Source organism: Phaseolus vulgaris, chromosome 10, assembly GCF_051622355.1.
Source record: "Phaseolus vulgaris cultivar YP4 chromosome 10, ASM5162235v1, whole genome shotgun sequence".
Lineage (NCBI taxonomy): Eukaryota > Viridiplantae > Streptophyta > Magnoliopsida > Fabales > Fabaceae > Phaseolus > Phaseolus vulgaris.
Window position 1 is genome coordinate 18,231,942 of NC_143507.1, and position 18,695 is coordinate 18,250,636.

Here is an 18,695-nt window from a genome sequence, read left to right on the forward strand (position 1 = left end):
TCCTAAATGCGTACACGATCATGGGCTCGTCTGAGGTACCCACCTTCACAACCTGCGCCCCGAAGCGGCTTATGTACTCTTTCAGAGTTTCCCCTTGGTATTGCTTCACATCGAAAAGGTCGTACGAAACTGGGGCTGGGGCCCTGATGGCTAAATACTGCTCTCTGAATAGTCGTGAGAACTGTGCGAAAGACGTGATGTGGCCCTCTGGGAAGCTGATGAACCAATCCATAGCCATCCCAGTCAAAGTGCTCATGAAGAGCTTGCACCTTACGGCATCAGAACCGCCAACCAACATCATCTCTGTGTTGAACGCAGTGAGGTGTGCCTCAGGATCCTCCATCCCTGTGAAGGTTACCTTGGGCCCTGTGAACGTGTTGGGGATCGTTGTCTCTAGGATCACCTGTGAGAATGGTGTTGTGAATTCTCTAGGTGGGGAGGCAGCCTCAGGCTCGTCTACATCGCGCCATCCACGGCGTAACTCCTCGTTGGCACGGTGGAGCTCATCGTTTCTCGCTTGAGAAGCTGCGAGATCTGCCTGCATGCGCTCTTGCTCCATTTTCGACGCTGCCATTGCTTCCTGCAGCCCTTGCATCATGCCCATGAGTTGTTGCATGGTCATCTCTTCACTCCTGGCGCGTGCAGGTCTGATGGTCATGGCTTTCTGGAAACCTTCTTAACTTATCTGGGTTTTGAGAACTGAAACTAAAAAACGTGTGTGGTGGGACTAATGTTTTATATCTGCCCCATGGTGGAACATTTGGCGCCCACTGTTCCCGCCGGTTGACCAAGGTCGTCTTCGTGCGTGGCTTGTCCTCACGACCTATGGCACCTTCGTTCCGCTCCGTCTGTGAATACCTGAAAAGAAGTGAACAAAGGGCCGCCCTCGCGGCCGTTTGCACTCCGACGATCAAGTCAGCTAGCGAGAAACATCAAAGGTGACGCTCCTCCGTATCGAAACACCGTGAAAGGATGCTCTGAAGGTGGCCGAAATAATGAATAACTAGTACTGTGTTGCCCTAATTGCCTTGTGCTCACAATGGGTGCGCAGCGAAAACAACTAGGGTTTGTGCTCTGTGTAACTTATGAGAATTAGGTCAACCCCCCCCCCCCCCCCCCCTTTTCAAATGTGGTATCACCAGTTTAGGTGATTTCTTGTTTAAATTTTGAGTTGTGTAGCACTTTAATTTCAAGAGCTCTTTAATTTCTTGCAATTTAAGGTTCTGTTTCAGGTTTATTTGAGTTTGCTTGCTGTTTTAATTCTTTTGCCTATCATATGTTTGAGTATTTTCCTTTTTGAATCCATACAAGTTTTGTCTTAGTCTTGTTTTTTCCATAATTGTCATCACTTCTTGTAGTACTTTTATTGATTTTGTTGTTTCTTGCTTTAGTGTCATATAATTTTTCTGAATTTGATATTGATCCTTTGTGCATTTTCTGTTTTAGAATTGAGTTCATACTTGTATTGTATTCTAGACCTATACAAGTTCCTATACATCATTTTCCATTATGTCTTTGCTAGTTCATAATTCTGTTTTTCATTCCTATTAGGATTCCTCTGTTTATGAAAACGTGCTTACTGTTTTTCCTTATTGCAATTGATTTACTCACTGGAAAATTCTGAAATTATGGATTTGTGATATTAAAAGTGTTATAAAAGAGTAGAAAAAAGAATTACTCAAAAATTCAAAGTACACAAAAAATGATAAATAAAATAAAAAAAGTGTACAATTCTGCCGAAAAGAATACAGTAATCTGGCAGCGATTTTGAAAAATTTATCTCAATTAATTGGTTTATTGTTTTTAAGTGATTCCAGTGCCATTATTGAGTTAACATCTTGAAGTTTCTGTGGTTTAAATTTCATAATCCAGTTCGCTCTATATCATTCCATTTAAATCAGTGAACATCAAGCACAGTTTGCATAAAAGAAAAATATTTTCCAGTAGCTAATTTTTTTGTTTTCTTCATCTACTCTAGTGCTTTTCCTTAAGTATTCTTTTGTGTGCCTACTTTCTCATTGAGTTCTTTAATTTTCTTGCTTGTCTTTTGTTCATTAATCTTTGAGTTTGTCAAACATCTAGTATTCCTTTTGTTCTAGCCTTTCATTGCTTATACTTTTTCTTGTTTGTCTTTATTGCTTCATTGGTTTTGTTGTGGTTGGCTTTGAGATTGGTGTGCCTTTGCTTTGACATCTTTCATTTGAGGATTCCAAGACCTCATGATCAAATTGGTGCACGGACATTATTTCTTTGAGAGTGACCTCTTTTTCTGGCCAAATTCACTTCGGCAATTTGGTTGCCAAACTCACTGTTTTTGCTAATTTTGTTTCTTGACTTGTTTGCTGTTTTTGTGTGTTTGCTGTTTTTATTTGCAAATGGCTGGATTTTCAAGTGATGCATCCTACAAGCAGCATTCTCCTTCCAAAGCTTCGGTCCTTGGTGAATTGCATGAAGCTCAACATACCATTAGGCGTTTGGAAGAAAAATTGCAAAAGATGGAGGTGCAACAAGCTAGGCCATCTCACTCTATCATTGGTGGGCATCATTCACGTAGACCTTCATCAAGAGGTTCTTCAAATGACTTTGGCCGTGAAGAGGAACATAGAAGAAGGAAGCATCACCATCATTCTCATGAAGAGAGCTATAACCGTGACCAAAGATATCACCAAGTGTTCAACATTTCTTGTAGACAAGTCCCTAGTTTTAATGGTGATAGTGATCCTAATGTGTATTTAGATTGGGAGGCTATGGTTGACCATTATTTTCATGTGTATAAGGTCCAAGATGACGATAAACTTAGGGTAGTTTCTTCATCCTTTTTGGGCTATGCCAAAGAATGGTGGCATAAAATTGTAATGGACATTATATATCGCAAGAAACCTCCCGTGGTTTCTTGGAATGCTTTGAAAGAGCGTATGCGCGCGAGGTTTGTTCCTCCTTCTAGGAAGGAACACTTGTTTAAGTTCCAAAGGCTTCCTTAAGAACATAGGATGGTAGATGAACACTTTAAAGATTTTGAAACAACTTTGACTAAAATGAATATACATGCTAATGAAGAGTCAAAGATAAAATGGTTTGTACGTGGTTTGAGAAGAGATATTAGAGAATTTGTAGAATTAAATGAGTACTCTTCTTTAAAGAAAGTGTTTCGCAAAGCCATCAAGGTGGAATCCTATCTTTTGAAAACAACTTTCAAAAATACTCATAATGATTTCTACAACTCTTCTAGGAAGGATGCCAACAAAATTTCTACTCAAAATTCTCCTTCCAATTTTTCCAAACAAACCATGTTTCCAAAAAAAGTTTCTACTACAAATCCTTCTACTCCTAAGTCACCTACCAAAACTTCAAATATCAAATGTTTTAAATGTTTAGGTTTTGGGCACATAGCTCTTCATTGTCCACAAAAGCAAATCTTAAAGATCAACAAGGAAAAACAAGACCTAGCTCACCTACCTACCTCGCGTAAAAATGAAAAAGACAAAGAAAGCCAAGTTGACATGAGTCTTATCCTTTCACCTCCAAGGTGTTTTCCTTCCTTATCTTTTTCATTACCCAAGGTTTGTATTTCAACACCATCTTAGTTAAAAAGTGTTAGGGATGATTTCATACCTCGTAATGGTTTTCACCATTTAAGAGGCCTTTTTCCAAAAGATATCCTCATTCCCAAACAAATTTTTCCAACTTGGTCGATTTATAGAACCTCCTTTTCAAAAATCCCATTGTTTACAAATTGATCCTGCCTGTTGACCAAAGCGTTGGAGCTTGCCTCGTCAAACTTGGATCGACGTGTGCACCGCTTCAACCTCCGTCCTCCGCCAAGATCCACCTCAAGAACCTGCAAAAGAACAGAGCGGCGCCGCTACGGCCGATCGCACTCCAACGCCCAAGTCAGTGACCGAACCACCAAATACTAGGAACAACACTCAAGAACTCTCAAGGAGCCGTGCAATGTTCTCTCTCACAGTATACTCTAGAAACTCACAAGCGTAAAGAAGATAATCTGAACGCGCGTGTACCTCAAAAGTTCGTTGGGGAACCCTTATATACCTGACCATTTTCTCTCTCCTGGCAGTTACAGACTTGGACACGTGGCTCGCATCCAGTCGCAGACGTGCCATCATCTGGAGCCTCCTTGACTTGGGCGCTGCTTCTGACTCTCATTTGGCTAAGTTACTTATGCATGGTACTACCCATTGCATAGTTGTCCTGGAGTGCGATCTCTACTGGGATTGGCGAGTTAGGGTGCCTTCATATACACCTTCCCTGTGGTCTCGCCGGCCGCCTTCATAATCTGCACCACCTTCATCTTCGGCGATGTGCTTGCTTCGGCGATCTCTAATCACTTGGTCGCCTGAATTTACATCTGGCGACTTCTGTAAACTCTGCTGGGGCAGTTCTGCGATTGACGAAGGGGGATGAGCCTCACCAATCATTCCACAAGGAGCACAACGAAAAGATGACGGTGCTACCTTGCCCTCCCGACATGCCGGTGTGCGTTGACGATAAGGGGAACACCGGCGGGTTGTTCTGCCTCAAATACACCACCCTGTTCAAGAAGGTGAAACTCAGGTTTCCTTTCACTCGTTTTGAAAGGGAGCTTCTCACCGAGCTCGACATCGCCGCCGCCCAGCTCCATCCCAACAGCTGGGCGTTCGTACGGGCTTTCCAAATAATGTGCGACCACTTGGGGTTGCCAGCATCAGTGGACGTTTTCTTATTTCTTTTTGAAGCCAAGCACCCAGGAAATCGCCTGTGGGTAAGCTTGAACGGGATTGCTGGGAGGTCGATCCTCTCTATCTTCCAGCAATCCTACAAAGACTGGAAGGGCAAATTCGTCCATGTGCGCTCCAATGACAAGGACGCTTCTCTGCTCGACGGTTTCCCCTTGTATTGGGTAAACAAGGGGAACAAAGAATCCAAAAGCAGCTTCAGGAGGCCAAGAAGTCCTGATAGCATGGGCGCTTTGGACAAAGACCTCTGCTTCTTCTGGAAGAGTGTGGCAGACGCCAACATCACCTTCCTCACCACCACACTCATCTGCTTCGAGTTCTTCGAGGACCAACTCGAAATTCGCATAGGTTAGAATGTCTAAGTCTTTATTCTAACATTACCTCTGTTAACTGTTTCTGGGCGTCTTGTGCGTTGTGCGCAAGACTTTGGTTTTATTTTCTGCACCATATATCTGCTTTGCTGCATACTGCCTTGGGCATTTATTTTTCTCTCTGAGCTAACCCATGCATTTTTGCTTTATGCAGATCATATGTTGGGCCAGGGCAAGCTCGCTGAACTGAGGGCGCTCGCCCGAACCCACGGGTTGGCATCGGGTTCCCAAACTGTGCCAAACTCTGTGGTGGAGATCGCCGCTGCTCAGGGCAGATCACCACCCAAAGGCCCAACTCCTCCCGATGTCCAACCCGCCAACCAACGTAAAAAGCTTATCCTCAGGAAACCAAAGAGCAAAGCTCCCCAAGTAGTCCACGAGGAGGAAGAGGAAGACGACGAGGCAACTGAAGATGGCCTCGTCACGAAGAGGAAGAGGGTGGCACCTTCTTCACCATCCGCTCCACCCCCTCTTCCAACATCAACACCACCATCTACACCTGCCCCGCCTCCAACATTGCCTCCTCCACCAGCTCCCGCCTCGCCAGTCCAAGCGATCCCCTTGGCATCTGCGCCTCCTGAAGCTGAGGCCGCCGAAGCCAACTTCTTGGAGAACCCCCCGAGCGCCTCCACGCCGTATGTAACAGCTGGAGGGGGTCCTCCATCAAACGCCTCCACCGCAAACGTTGGCCCAATCGGGGATGAAGGTGCTCACCACTCTCCAATTCTGATTATTGAATCCCCAACGTCGCCACCACGCCAAGAAGCACCTGCTGAGCAACCAACTCAAGAAGGTGGCGGCGGAAACCAACAAGCAACCCACCCGGTGCCTCCACAAGCAAACCTCTCTCTTGAGGTCACGAGGATGTGGGAGCCCTTCTCAGCAAAACTCAAGATGATGGCGGAGGATTTCCCCGCCATTATATCTAAAGCTGTGGAGAGCTCCACCAGGAAGCTCCAGGATGACCTCTTCACCCTCCGAGCTGAAAATAACTCCATAAGGATTGAGGCGGAGAGGTTATCTTGCAATCTGACACTCGCCGAGATTGAGCACTCCCGAGTAGAAGATGCAATGAGCACCGAGCTCTGGGTGGCGCGCAAGGAAGCCACCGATCTACGCCATAAGGTGCAGTTTTTGGCATAAGAGAAAATTGAGTTAGAGAGCAAGCTGGTGCCTTATCGCGTCAAAGTGGCTGACCTGGAGGCCTTGATTAAAACTGACGCCGCCAAGGTGAAGAAACTGGAACAAAGGTCAGCCGATCGGGAGGTCTTCCTGGGAAAGGTGGAGAAAGAGAGGGACGACACCATGGCTAAGCTTGCCGAAGCCAACGAAGAGAAAGGGAAGCTCGCCGCTGAACTAGGCCAGGTGCAGGAAGAATCCAAGAAGGTTACTGAAGACCTTCTCCAAGCTCAAGAAACAGTTGAAGAACTGAAGAAGCAAACTGAAGAGCTGAAAAAGCAAGCTGAGGAGCTGAAGCAGCAGAATGAGGGGCAAAAGAAACAAGTCGAAGAGCTTAATCTGAGTTCTGCCCAAATTCTTGCTGCTGGATTCGAGGCCGCACGGGAACAGTTTGCCTGCTTGTTCCCCGATCTAGATCTTAGCATGGTGTCCCTCAACAACGAGGTGGTGGATGGGAAGGTTGTTCCTGCTGAAGACTGATCGATTTCCTCCATCCACTACCTTTATGCTTTCTCCTTACCTACAATTGTAATAAACTTTATATTTTCCTGTACATGTGCCTTGAATCTGATACTTACTTTAATGATAAAGTCTTTGTATTTCTCCTTATAACTTCTTTGGCTGCTTTAACTTTCCTTGCACAATTTGCTTCAAGAAATTAACTTAGCGATTTCGTAAGCGCGATCATACACTTAACTGCTTCGAACCACTTCGATTTCGAATAACAATCACTCTAACAACTTGTAATCTCAAAGCAATGAACCTTAGCGTAAAATCACTCTTCAATCAACGAACTTTAACTCAACTAATGGCTTAAGACACCGTTAATCCGACCTGCTTCATCAAAACCGGTCTTTAACTTTCTTGCCACTGCATGAACTTTTCCTGGTCGCCAAAGACTCTTGGCGATATCAGCTTCTTTCTGCCTTCACAACTTGGCCATTGTTCCTTCATCTGGGGGTAGAGGCGCCTTTCGGATCCTTCTCTACCTTCCTGAACTTCAGAACAAAAGACCGGGTGACTAGGCGTTCTCTTCGAACCTACCTTGGCCACCCTCCAAACTTCTTCCACCCTTTACACCATACCTGAACTCGTTCGAGACGAGAAGGATTTTATCTTGCCTGAACTCGCTCATAGGCGAGAAGGTCTTTAACTCGCCTTAACTCGCTCATAGGCGAGAAGGTCTTTAACTTGTGCCTCTACATTGCCCCAGGGGTTATATCTCCTCTCCCCCAGAAACACTGAGGACTTTTCGCTGGTGCCTCTGCATTGCCCCAGGGGTTACATCTCCTCTCCCCCAGAAACACTGAGGACTTTTCACTGGTGCCTCTACATTGCCCCAGGGGTTACATCTCCTCTCCCCCAGAAACACTGAGGACTTTTCACTGGTGCCTCTACATTGCCCCAGGGGTTACATCTCCTCTCCCCCAGAAACACTGAGGACTTTTCGCTCTTCCTCGCCTGCACTCGCTCGACGGCGAGGAGGTCTTTATCTCGCCTCAAAACGCGCGAGGGCGTTGAGGTCTTTCAACTGGTGCCTCCGATCGTCGAAAGACGATGAGGACTTTAACTTTAACTGATGCCTCCGATCGTCGAAAGACGACGAGGACTTTAACTTTTTAGAAAGCATGCAATATATCTTTAACTTGCCTTAAATCACATATAAGTGACAAGGTCTTTCTTCAAAACTTTTGGAAAACAACAAGCATGCAATCTGAAACACCTTAAACTTCGAAAACTCTTCTTTATTGGGTGGCCTCATTAAAAACCCTCCTTAGGGAAAAAATAGCGCCCCCTTCATACTGTTTTAACAGAGACATTGTAATATAACTTCGTGCTTGTCTTTACTTACAACGTTCTTAACTGTAATATAACTTGAGGTGCGTGGCGTTCCAGGTGCGAGGAATCGCCCCTCCTTCCAATGTCTCTAAGCGGTAGGCGCCGTTCCCGAGTGCCTCGGTTATTCTGAACGGTCTCGTCCACTTAGGCGACAGCTTATTCTCCATCTCGTACTGGTGGGCTTTCCTCATCACCAGGTCGCCTTCTCTGAACTGTCTTGGCATCACCTTCGAGTTATATCTTCGTTCAATCCTTCTCTTCACCGCCTCAGCTTTCAATCTCGCCTCTTCCCTGACCTCATCCAGTAGATCCAGGTTCAACCTTCTCTCTTCATTCGAGTCTTCCTCCACGAAGTTCTGGAATCTCGGCGAGCTCTCCTGGATCTCCACTGGAATCATTGCGTCGCACCCATAGACCAAGCTGAACGGGGTCTCATGGGTTCCTGACTGCTCGGTGGTGTGGTACGCCCAAACTATTCGGGGTACCTCCTCAGCCCAGCTTCCCTTGGCTTTCTCTAGCCTTCTCTTTAATCCTCTCACCAACACCCGATTGGCTGACTCTACTTGGCCATTCGTCTGAGGGTGCTCGATGGATGCAAACACTTGTTGAATTCCCACCCCTTCGCACAGCTTCTTCAACAGGTGACTTTCAAACTGAGTCCCGTTGTCCGACACCAGGCGCTTGGGTACACCAAACCGGCACACAATGTTCTTCCACACGAAACCTTCGATCTTGTGTGCAGTGATCTGGGCCACTGGTTCTGCTTCGATCCATTTGGTGAAATACTCAATCGCCACCACCAAGTACTTCATCTGCCTAACCGCCAGCGGGAATGGTCCCAGGATGTCGATTCCCCATGTATGAAACGGCCAGGGGCTGTAAATCGACTTCAACTCCTCAGGAGGCGCCTTGTGCCAATCGGCGTGCTGCTGGCATTGCTTGCAGCACTGCGCATACCTCTTGCCGCTTTTTCTTGCGTCAAAGACCTGTGACTTCTTGCCGCTTTTTCCGTCGACCTGCTTATCTGAAGAACCAGGTGATCTGCTACAAATGCTCTCGGCGTCTTCAGAGTTTCTTGAATCACCGTCCTCTGCCTAACCCCTTGCCTGAACTGGCGAGCTTAGCTAGCAAGTCAGCTCGGGCATTCTGCTCTCTGGGCACATGCACCACTTCAAAGGAGGCAAAGGAACTCTTCAATTCCTGCACATACTCCAGGTAAGCCGCCATTTGTGGATCTTTAGCCTGGAACTCGCCTGTTACTTGCCCCGTGACTAGCAGCGAGTCACTCTTAGCCATCAACACCCTGGCTCCCATCTCTTTGGCCAGCAAAATCCCGGCGATCAGCGCCTCATATTCTGCTTGATTGTTGCTGGCTTTGAAGGAAAACCTCAAGGATTGTTCGATCAGCACGCCGTTGGGTCCCTCCAAGATGACTCCAGCACCGCTACCCTGCTGGTTCGACGATCCGTCCACTGAGAGCACCCAACGAAAGTCATCCCCTCCAAATCGCGTCGCTTCAGATGAGAGCTCGACCACGAAATCTGCGAAGATTTGCCCCTTAATTGGGCCTCGGGGTTCATACTTAATGTCAAACTCTGACAGCTCTACTGCCCACTTCACCATCCTTCCCGCAACGTCGGGCTTCTTCAAGACCTTCTGGATGGGCAGGTCAGTCATCACCAGTATTGTGAAGCTATGGAAATAGTGGCGCAACCTCCTCGCCGAAAATACCACAGCCAGCGCAGCCTTCTCCAGGGCCTGATACCTCGTTTCGGGGCCCTGCAACACCTTGCTAACAAAATAAATAGGCTTCTGAGCCTGATCTTGGTCTTAGGCGAGCACCGCACTCACCGCCCTCTCAGTTACAGCAAAATACAACCTGAGAGGGGTTCCCACCAGCGGTTTGCACAAAACCGGCGGGCTCGCCAGATACTCCTTCAGCTTGACGAAGGCTTCCTCGCACTCCTTCGTCCAAGCAAACTTGTTATTGCGCCTTAAGCACTGGAAGTAGGGATGTCCCTTCTCTCCGCTAGCTGACACGAAGCGAGACAGGGCGGCCATCCGACCTGTGAGCTGTTGTACTTCCTTTACAGTAGCCGGGCTCCTCATCGCCAAGATGGCGGCACACTTATCCGGGTTAGCCTCTATTCCTCTTTTAGTTAAGAGAAATCCCAGGAACTTCCCAGCCTCCACGCCAAAGATGCATTTCTCTGGATTCAACTTCAACCTGAACTTGGCGATCATCGTGAACAATTCCTCCAAGTCCGCAACGTGCTTGCTCTTCTCTGGCGAGGTCACGACCATGTCATCTACGTAAGCTTGCACATTCCTTCCCAACATCGGTGCAAGTACTCGATCCATCAACCTCTGGTACGTGGCCCCCGCATTCTTCAGCCCAAAGGCATCACCTTGTAGCAGTAGCACGATCTCTCGGTCATGAAGGCAGTCTTCTCTTCATCCATGGGATGCATCTTGATCTGGTTATACCCCGAGAAGGCATCCAGGAAGCTCAACAACTTACACCCTGCAGCACTATCCACCAGGGCGTCTATGCTTGGTAAAGGGTATGAATCCTTCGGCCAGGCCTTATTCAGATCAGTGAAATCGACGCACATGCGCCATTTCCCATTACTCTTCTTCACCAGCACGACATTCGCCAGCCATTCAGGGTACTGGACTTCCCTGATGTGGCCTGCAGCGAGGAGTTTCTGTGTTTCGTCCCTAATCGCCTGCCTCCTCTCCTCGTTGAACTTTCTTCTTCTTTGTCGCACTGGTCTCACCAAGTTGTCCATCGCCAGATGATGGCACAAGAAGTCGGGGTCGATCCCGGGCATGTCCGAAGCGGACCATGCAAACGCATCCAGATGTCGTTCTATCACCTTGGCGATCTGGTCCTGGAGCTCTACCTCCAGGGATCTTCCCAGTTTGAAGATTTTCCCCCCGATCTCTCTCTCGAGCCACTGCTCGACAGGTTTTGGCCTGGTCTCTCTGGCGATCACCGCCCTGGCGATTCCCAGCTCTCTCGCTTCCTCAGGGCGATTCTTCGCCTCTTCTTCCTCCAGACCAGCGTTCCCCTCCCCCAGCTCAGCATCCACCATCTCCACGTCTCTTCCGGCGGTCTCTTCTATTACCATCGATCTGGGCTTCACACCCGGAGGCGGGGTGGTCGTTACGTAACTCACCGATCTCTTGTTTTTCAGGCTATTCTCATAGCACTTTTTCGCTTCTTTCTGATCGGATTTGATGGTGATCACCACCCCCTCCATAGACGGCAACTTCACCTTCATGTGCCGGGTCGACGGTATAGCGCCTATCCTGTTCAGCGTGGGTCTTCCCAACAGGATGTTGTATGCTGAAGGAGTGTTTACAACAAGGTATTTGATTTTCTCCGTTCTCGAACCCGCCTCATCTGTAAACGTAGTCCTCAATTCTATGTACCCCCTGACCTCTACCTGGTCACCAGCGAAGCCATACAAACACCCTCCATAGGGCCTCAGCTGGTCAAGGGGCAGCTCCATCTGCGTGAAAGTCGGCCAGAACATCACGTCTGCCGAGCTTCCTTGGTCCACCAGAACCCTGTGGACCTTTCTCCCTGTTGTGATCAGCGAGATTACTATGGGGTCGTTGTCATGAGGCACAACGTCCCGAAGATCTTGCTTGGTGAACGTAATGTCCACATCCGGCGAGTGGTCTTCAAACATATCCACCATCATCACAGACCTCGCGTACCTCTTCCTCTGTGATGCGGTGCATCCACCCCCTGAGAAACCCCCTGCAATGGTATGGATTTCCCCGTGCGTAGGCATCTCGTGCTGCTGAGCCTCAGCACCTGCAGGCTGGGACCTCGACGCGCCCCCGGTTCTTCTGTCCAGCAAGTAGTCATTTAGGAACCCGCTCTTAACCAGATCGTCGAGCTGGTATCCTAAAGCCAAGCACGAATCCACGGTGTGGCCAAAGCCCTGGTGAAACTCACACCAGGCATCTGGCTTTGGTCCCAGCACCTTGTCGCCTACCTTCTCGGGCGCTTTCAACCTAGCTGATATGTTGGGAATGGCAATCAGGTCCGCCAATCCCATGACAAACTTGTGCTTAGGCGGGCGATTGTACTCCCGGCGTGCTGGTTGCGGGCGACCTTGGCCCCTGCCCTTGTTCTTCCTTGGATCATAAGGATGGCGAGTCCTCTGATCCCTTCTGGCCGCCGCTGTCTCCAGCACCCTCTGTGGCTGGATCCTGGTCTGGGCGCGTGGGCTAACGGGAGCCACGCTTCCTCTCTTCTCGGCGACTTCACTCTCGTCGGCGATGTGGGCCACCGCAAGTCGCCTAACCTCAGCAAATGTGGCGGGGTGAGCCCTGATCAATGCCTCGCAGAATAGTCCCGGCAGCACGCCCTTCTTAAATGCGTAGACCAGCATTTCCTCATCTTTGGCCGGCGATCTGACCATCTGCGCCCCAAAGCGATTCAGGTAGTCCCTGAGGGACTCTCCCTGATACTGCCTTATATCAAACAAATCATAAGACACCCTAGGCGGTGCCTTATTCACAATGTACTACTCGACGAAAATCTTCGAGAACTGTTGGAAGTTGGTAATGTCACCGGTAGGCAGGCTCACAAACCATTCCAGCGTCGTTCCCTGGAGTGTGCTCACGAACATCTTGCAGTACACGACGTCTGATCCTTCTGACAGCATCATCTGCGTATGGAACGTGGTGAGATGAGCCTCAGGATCCTCCACGCCGGTAAAAACAGCCTTAACAGGTACCACACTCGCAGGAATAGACGTGTCAGTAATCGCCTGAGCAAAAGGCATGGGAAAAACACGAGGCGGCGTTGAGGGCGCGACCTCTTCAGCAATAGGACGCCCTCGCTGCTCCTGAAGAGCTTGACGCAGCTCTTCAGTCACTTTGCTAAGCTCATCATTCCTGGCGCGAGAGGCGACCAGGTCTTCATGCATTCTCGCCTGTTCTATGCGCGAGGCTTCCACATTCGCCTGCAACAAACGCATAATCTCCACCATCTGCGCCATGGTCATGGCGGCTGCGCCTTCAGCAGCAACGGGCGCCACTGGACTTGAACGGTTGCTTCTCATTTTTCTCATGAAACTTGACGAATCACGGAGCGCAACGAATAACACCTCCTTCAGCGACGATCGATTCAGCGATCAATCGGTCAGAACTTCGCGACACCTCGCAAGAAACCTCCAAGAACACAGCAAACCTCCACAGAAGCTCGTAACTCCACCAGAAACCAGCACTTCTTCCACGAACAACTAATACGAGTCGAAGAACTCAAATCTCACCGAACGAATCTCGCGTAAGCAGCAGAAAACTTCACCTCACCGAACAAAAATCCAAACGAACGGTGGAAAACGCGAAATCACCGAAGAAAACTTAGACGAACAGCGAACAATGGTTGCACCAGCACACAACCACACAGAAAAATGCAAAAACCTCCAAGAACTCACGCTGTGGATGGGAACAAGTTTTACACGGCCCCACGGTGGTACACAAATGATAAGTCATGTTTACATTTTTCTTCCACTTTTAATTGTAAAACTAAACTAACTTTGTTATATGCAGGGATTCAGAATTCGTGGACGAATTCTCTCCAACTCGAGGAGTATGATGAGGAGCAAATAAAGGAGACTTTTCTTAATGGAGGAAGAGGACATTCACCCTCACATTTGAAGTTCTTCCTTCTAGTCTTCTCAAAATTAAAAGAAGACATAAACTAAAGATGAGGCCCAAGCCGAAAGCCCAAGCCCAAGCCCAAGAAGGCCAAAGCACAAAGAGCCCAAGTCCATCCCATGAGGGGCAAGGCCAAGCTTTGAAATACTCTTGTATAGTTTTAGGAGGTGTGGTTATTAAATAAAGGAGTGTGAAAATGTAAAATAAAGTCACATTGTCTATGTGACTTAGGAGAGTGGTGTAGGTGTAGTTTTTAGGAGGTTTCATAGTAGAAAAAGGTCACACCTCCCATGTGACTTGTTTTTGGTGGGAATTTCAAATGAGTTTTATTTGAAATTTCCCACCTATTTTTCGGCACCTCTAGGCTATAAATAAAGGTGCTTAGGTTGTACAATTCATATTTGAATTTTAATTAGAGAAACTATACTCAAATTTTGAGAGAGCATTGGAGAGCTTTATGCCTTCTTCTCTAGCCTTATCTTGATGGTTCCATGGTTACCGCGGCTTGCACACTCATCTAGGAGTCTCCATCCTTCTAGTGGCGTGATCATCCAACCATACATCCATCTTCATGAGCTTTCTCCTCTCCTTCATGTTTTGAGTTTTGGTTCTTGTTTTGGTTCGGCTATTTCTGTTTCCAGCAGTTGTTCTTCTTCTTTTCCATGTTTTGGTTCGGTGCTTTTATAATTCCAGCACTCCTTTCAGTTTTCTTGCCTTTTAATTCATTTTAATCGGTTCAATTCTGTTCTTATTCTTTTCTATTCGATGCATTTGCTTGTTCCTCTCTTTTTGTTGGTTCAATTTGACAATATGTGGAACTTCCATATGAGTTTGGATTTGGTGCTAGTTTTGGTGAGTTCTTGACTTAGAACATTGATCCAATTCTAAGAGAAAGTGCCTAACTATTGTCCAACTCAAGTTGATTCCTAAGAATGTCAAGAATCATTCAAAGTGTGCTAGTGGAATCACATCACAAGGTCTCTTTTAATACACCTTTCGCATTTAAAACGCGTTAAAGCGCATTGAAAGCTGATCCTGCCGGTTGACTCGAGTGCAAGAGTCTTGCCACGTCAAAGGTATCTCCTTCTGGATCGGCTTTGCACCACGCTAGCTTCCGTCCTTCACACCTCGATTCTCCTCAAGAACCTGAAAAAGACAGAGTGGCGCCGCTGCGGCCGATCGCGCTCCGACGCTCAAGTCAGTGACGGAATCACCAAATACTAAGAGAGAAAAGCCAAAACTCAAGGAACCGTGCAAATGCTCTCTAAGCGTACTCAAGTGTTCTCAAAAGCGTAAAGAAGTGTTCTAAACGCGCATACCTCGGAAGTTCGTTAGAGTTCCTTATATACCTAAGCACTTTCTCTCTCCTGACGGTTACACCTCCGGAAACGTGGCTCGCATCCAGCTGTACACGTGTCGCCATCTGGAGCCACCTTTCACTTGAGCGTCACCTCTACTCTTCAAGCTTCTCGACTAAGTTACCCATGCAAGGGAGTAACTCGGTGCGTAGCTTCCTTGGAGCGCGATCTCTTTTAAGTGGCGAGTACGGGGTGTTACCATGCACACCTTCTCTGTGGTCTCGCCTGCCGCTATCACGATCTACTTTACTTGCACATCGTGCATGTTCTGGTAAACTGTTCCCTTGCCTCGACCTCTGGCCAAGGAATGATAATCTGATAACTTCGCCTTTCATACTTGTACCCCTTGAAGGCCCTAAACAAGCCTCCCTGGTCTTTCGGCGATGTGCCTCTTTCGGCGGTCTCTGATCACTTGGTCGCCTAAGCTCACATAGGCGACTATGACACAAGCCTGGTGACCGCCGGTTAGATATGCTAGAGATTGGAGAACGCCAACTTAACGATTGGTGACTACACAGACTTCTCGATGTACTTCCCTTCTGTCAGCCAGGTGTTCCGCTCAACACACCCATGTTATCGCTCGCTTCCACGTCATCACTTCCGACTACCTGGTCGGTACACAAGCCCCCCAGTCTTAAGCTGAGACTCGACCAGCGAAAAGACTAAGAGGTCACGTCATCGTCGATCTACGTGGCGTTGGTACGGATTTCCGTACGTCTGTACCCTCTGCTTTTCTGACGCTCCACCAACCTCCTTTTCCATCACTCGACATGTGGCTTCATCAACGGTTGTCTTCAGCTGTCGTTTGCGCTTCTAAAAACGTTCAAAAAACCCTTAAACCCTTTGCGCTTCCACTGTTCCATCATCTTTCTGCATTCTCAAACGTTCTAAGTATTTCCTCTGCGAACCACGAAGCTTTTCGTCACTCTCAATCTCCAACTTTCTTCAACGCTCATCCGATCACAAAAAGGTAACCCTTTTACTCCTTTTATGGATATTTGCTGCATTTTAATCGGTTTGCATCATCCATTAACTGTCTGAAGCATACGTTGTGGGCTGTTTTTTCCTTTTCTCCTTTTCTCGTAACCTAAAGCTTCGTTCTTCGTAACGTTTATCCCAGCGAACCCTTTTTCGCTCATCCTGTCTTCTTCGTCCTCAATCGAGTCGTCTCTGTTGTCCTCATTTCATCCCTTTCTGTTTCCTTTGTAGTTCCTGCGATGGCTCACACGAAGTCCACCGCGAACCCTCCTCCTTCGTCGCGAAACCCTCCACCCCAAGCGCGTAGGGTTGCTCCTGGTGCTCCTTCTAACCAGGCTGAGAGGCCTACTTCTTCTCACGCCAATCCCACTCAGGAAACTCCGCCGATCGCTGGAGGAGCCTCCCTACCTCCAAAAGAGTACAAGGAACTCTACCCTTGGGCCACCCCAACCTTGTTAAAAGAGACTTCTTCAATAAACACGGAGTTGGGCGTGCACCGACTAAGGAAAGGAGACCAGCCCGACCTTTCCTTCCATAAAGAGCATGATAGCAAAGTGGCCGTGCTGCCCTGCTTCCCGGGTGAACCGGTCTGTGCGGACGATAAGGGGAGCAACGACGACTTGTTCTGCTTCATCTACACCACCGTGTTCAAGAAAGTGAAGCTTAGGCTTCCTTTTACCCGCTTCGAGAGAGAGCTGCTAACCGAGCTCAATATCGCCCCCGCCCAGCTTCATCCCAACAGCTGGGCATTTGTAAGGGCATTCCAAATTCTTTGTGCCCATCTGCTGTTACCGGCCTCAGTCGACGTCTTTCTCTTCTTATTTGAGGTAAAAAACACTGGAGATTGCCTCTGGGTCAGTCTGAACGGGATTGCTGGGAGATCCATCTTCTCAATCTTCCAACAGTCTTACAAAGACTGGAAGGGGAAGTTCGTGAAGGTGTGCCAAAACGACCAAGATCCTTCACTGTAAGGGCATTTGTAAGGGCATTTGTAAGGGCATTCCAAATTCTTTGTGCCCATCTGCTGTTACCGGCCTCAGTCGATGTCTTTCTCTTCTTATTTGAGGCAAAAAACACTGGAGATTGCCTCTGGGTCAGTCTGAACGGGATTGCTGGGAGATCCATCTTCTCAATCTTCCAACAGTCTTACAAAGACTGGAAGGGGAAGTTCGTGAAGGTGTGCCAAAACGACCAAGATCCTTCACTGCTCGACGGCTTCCCCTTATATTGGGTACACAAGGGGGACAAGGACGCTAAGGACAGCTTCAGAAGACCAAGGAGCCCTGACAACATGGGGGAATTGGACAAGGACCTTTGCCTTTTCTGGAAGAGTGTAGCTGCCGCCAACATCACCTTCCCCACTGCCTCAATCATTCCCTACGAGTTCTTCGAAAGCCAACTCGAAATACACATAGGTTAGCTCCTACCTCCACACCAAATCCTTCACTTCAAGTTAATACTTAACTTAGCGTCTTCCCCACTCTACTTTGGCATTCTATTACTCTGTGTTGACCCTGATCTTTCCATCTATGTATTGCTTATGTTGTCTCTGCATAAATATGCTTGTATTATCTGATTCTGTTTTGATTGCTCAACCGTTCTTTACCTCATGCAGATAATATGTTGGGAAAAGGGAAATTAGCAGAATTGAGGGCGACCGCCCGATCCCATAAGCTAGCGGTGGGCTCCCAAGCCGTGCCTAACCCGGTGGTGGTGATCGCCGCTACTCAAGACATAACCCCGCCCCGAGGTGCAACCTCTTATAACCCTGATCTTTCCTCGTCAAAGAGGAAAACTCCTCAAGTGGTACAAGAAGAAGAAGATGATGAGGCGACTGAGGATGGCCTCGTCACCAAGAGAACAAGGGTGACTCCCTCTTCACCACCTGCACTCCCAACACCAACACCGCCCTCACCTTCAGCTCCAACACAACCAGTCCAAGCAACACCCTTGGCTACTGCACCGCCCTTGGTTGAAAGCAGCGACCCCAACTTCATAGAGAATCCTCCAAGCGCCTCCACACCGTTCGTATCTGCTGGAGAGGGTCCTCCTTCAACCACCTCTATTGCTGGGGCCACACCAGGAGGAGATGAGGGTGCTCACAACTCGCCAATACTCATAACCGAATCTCCAACCTCACCACCACGCCAAGAAGCCCCCCTTGCACTACAAACTCAAGAGGGTGGTGGTGAAAGTCAGCACCAAGCTCCTCCAGCACCTCCATCAGCAACAAACTCAAGCCTCCCACCCTCCATCGAAGAGATCTTGGGGCCCTTCACAGCCAAGCTGAAGATGATGGCGGAGGATCTCCCCTCGATTGTATCGAAGGCTGTGAAGGACTCCAACAAGAAGCTCCAAGATGAGAATTCAGCGCTTAAGGAGTCAAACCGCCTGATAAGGATTGAGGTGGAAAAGCTTTCTTGCAATCTGATGATGGCGGAGATCGACCATTCAAGGCTGGAGGACGCCATGGACGCTGAGCTAAGAGGCTCGCGCAAGAAGGCCTCCGATCTGCGCGAAAAACTGCACCTCCAAGCCCAAGAGAAAATCGA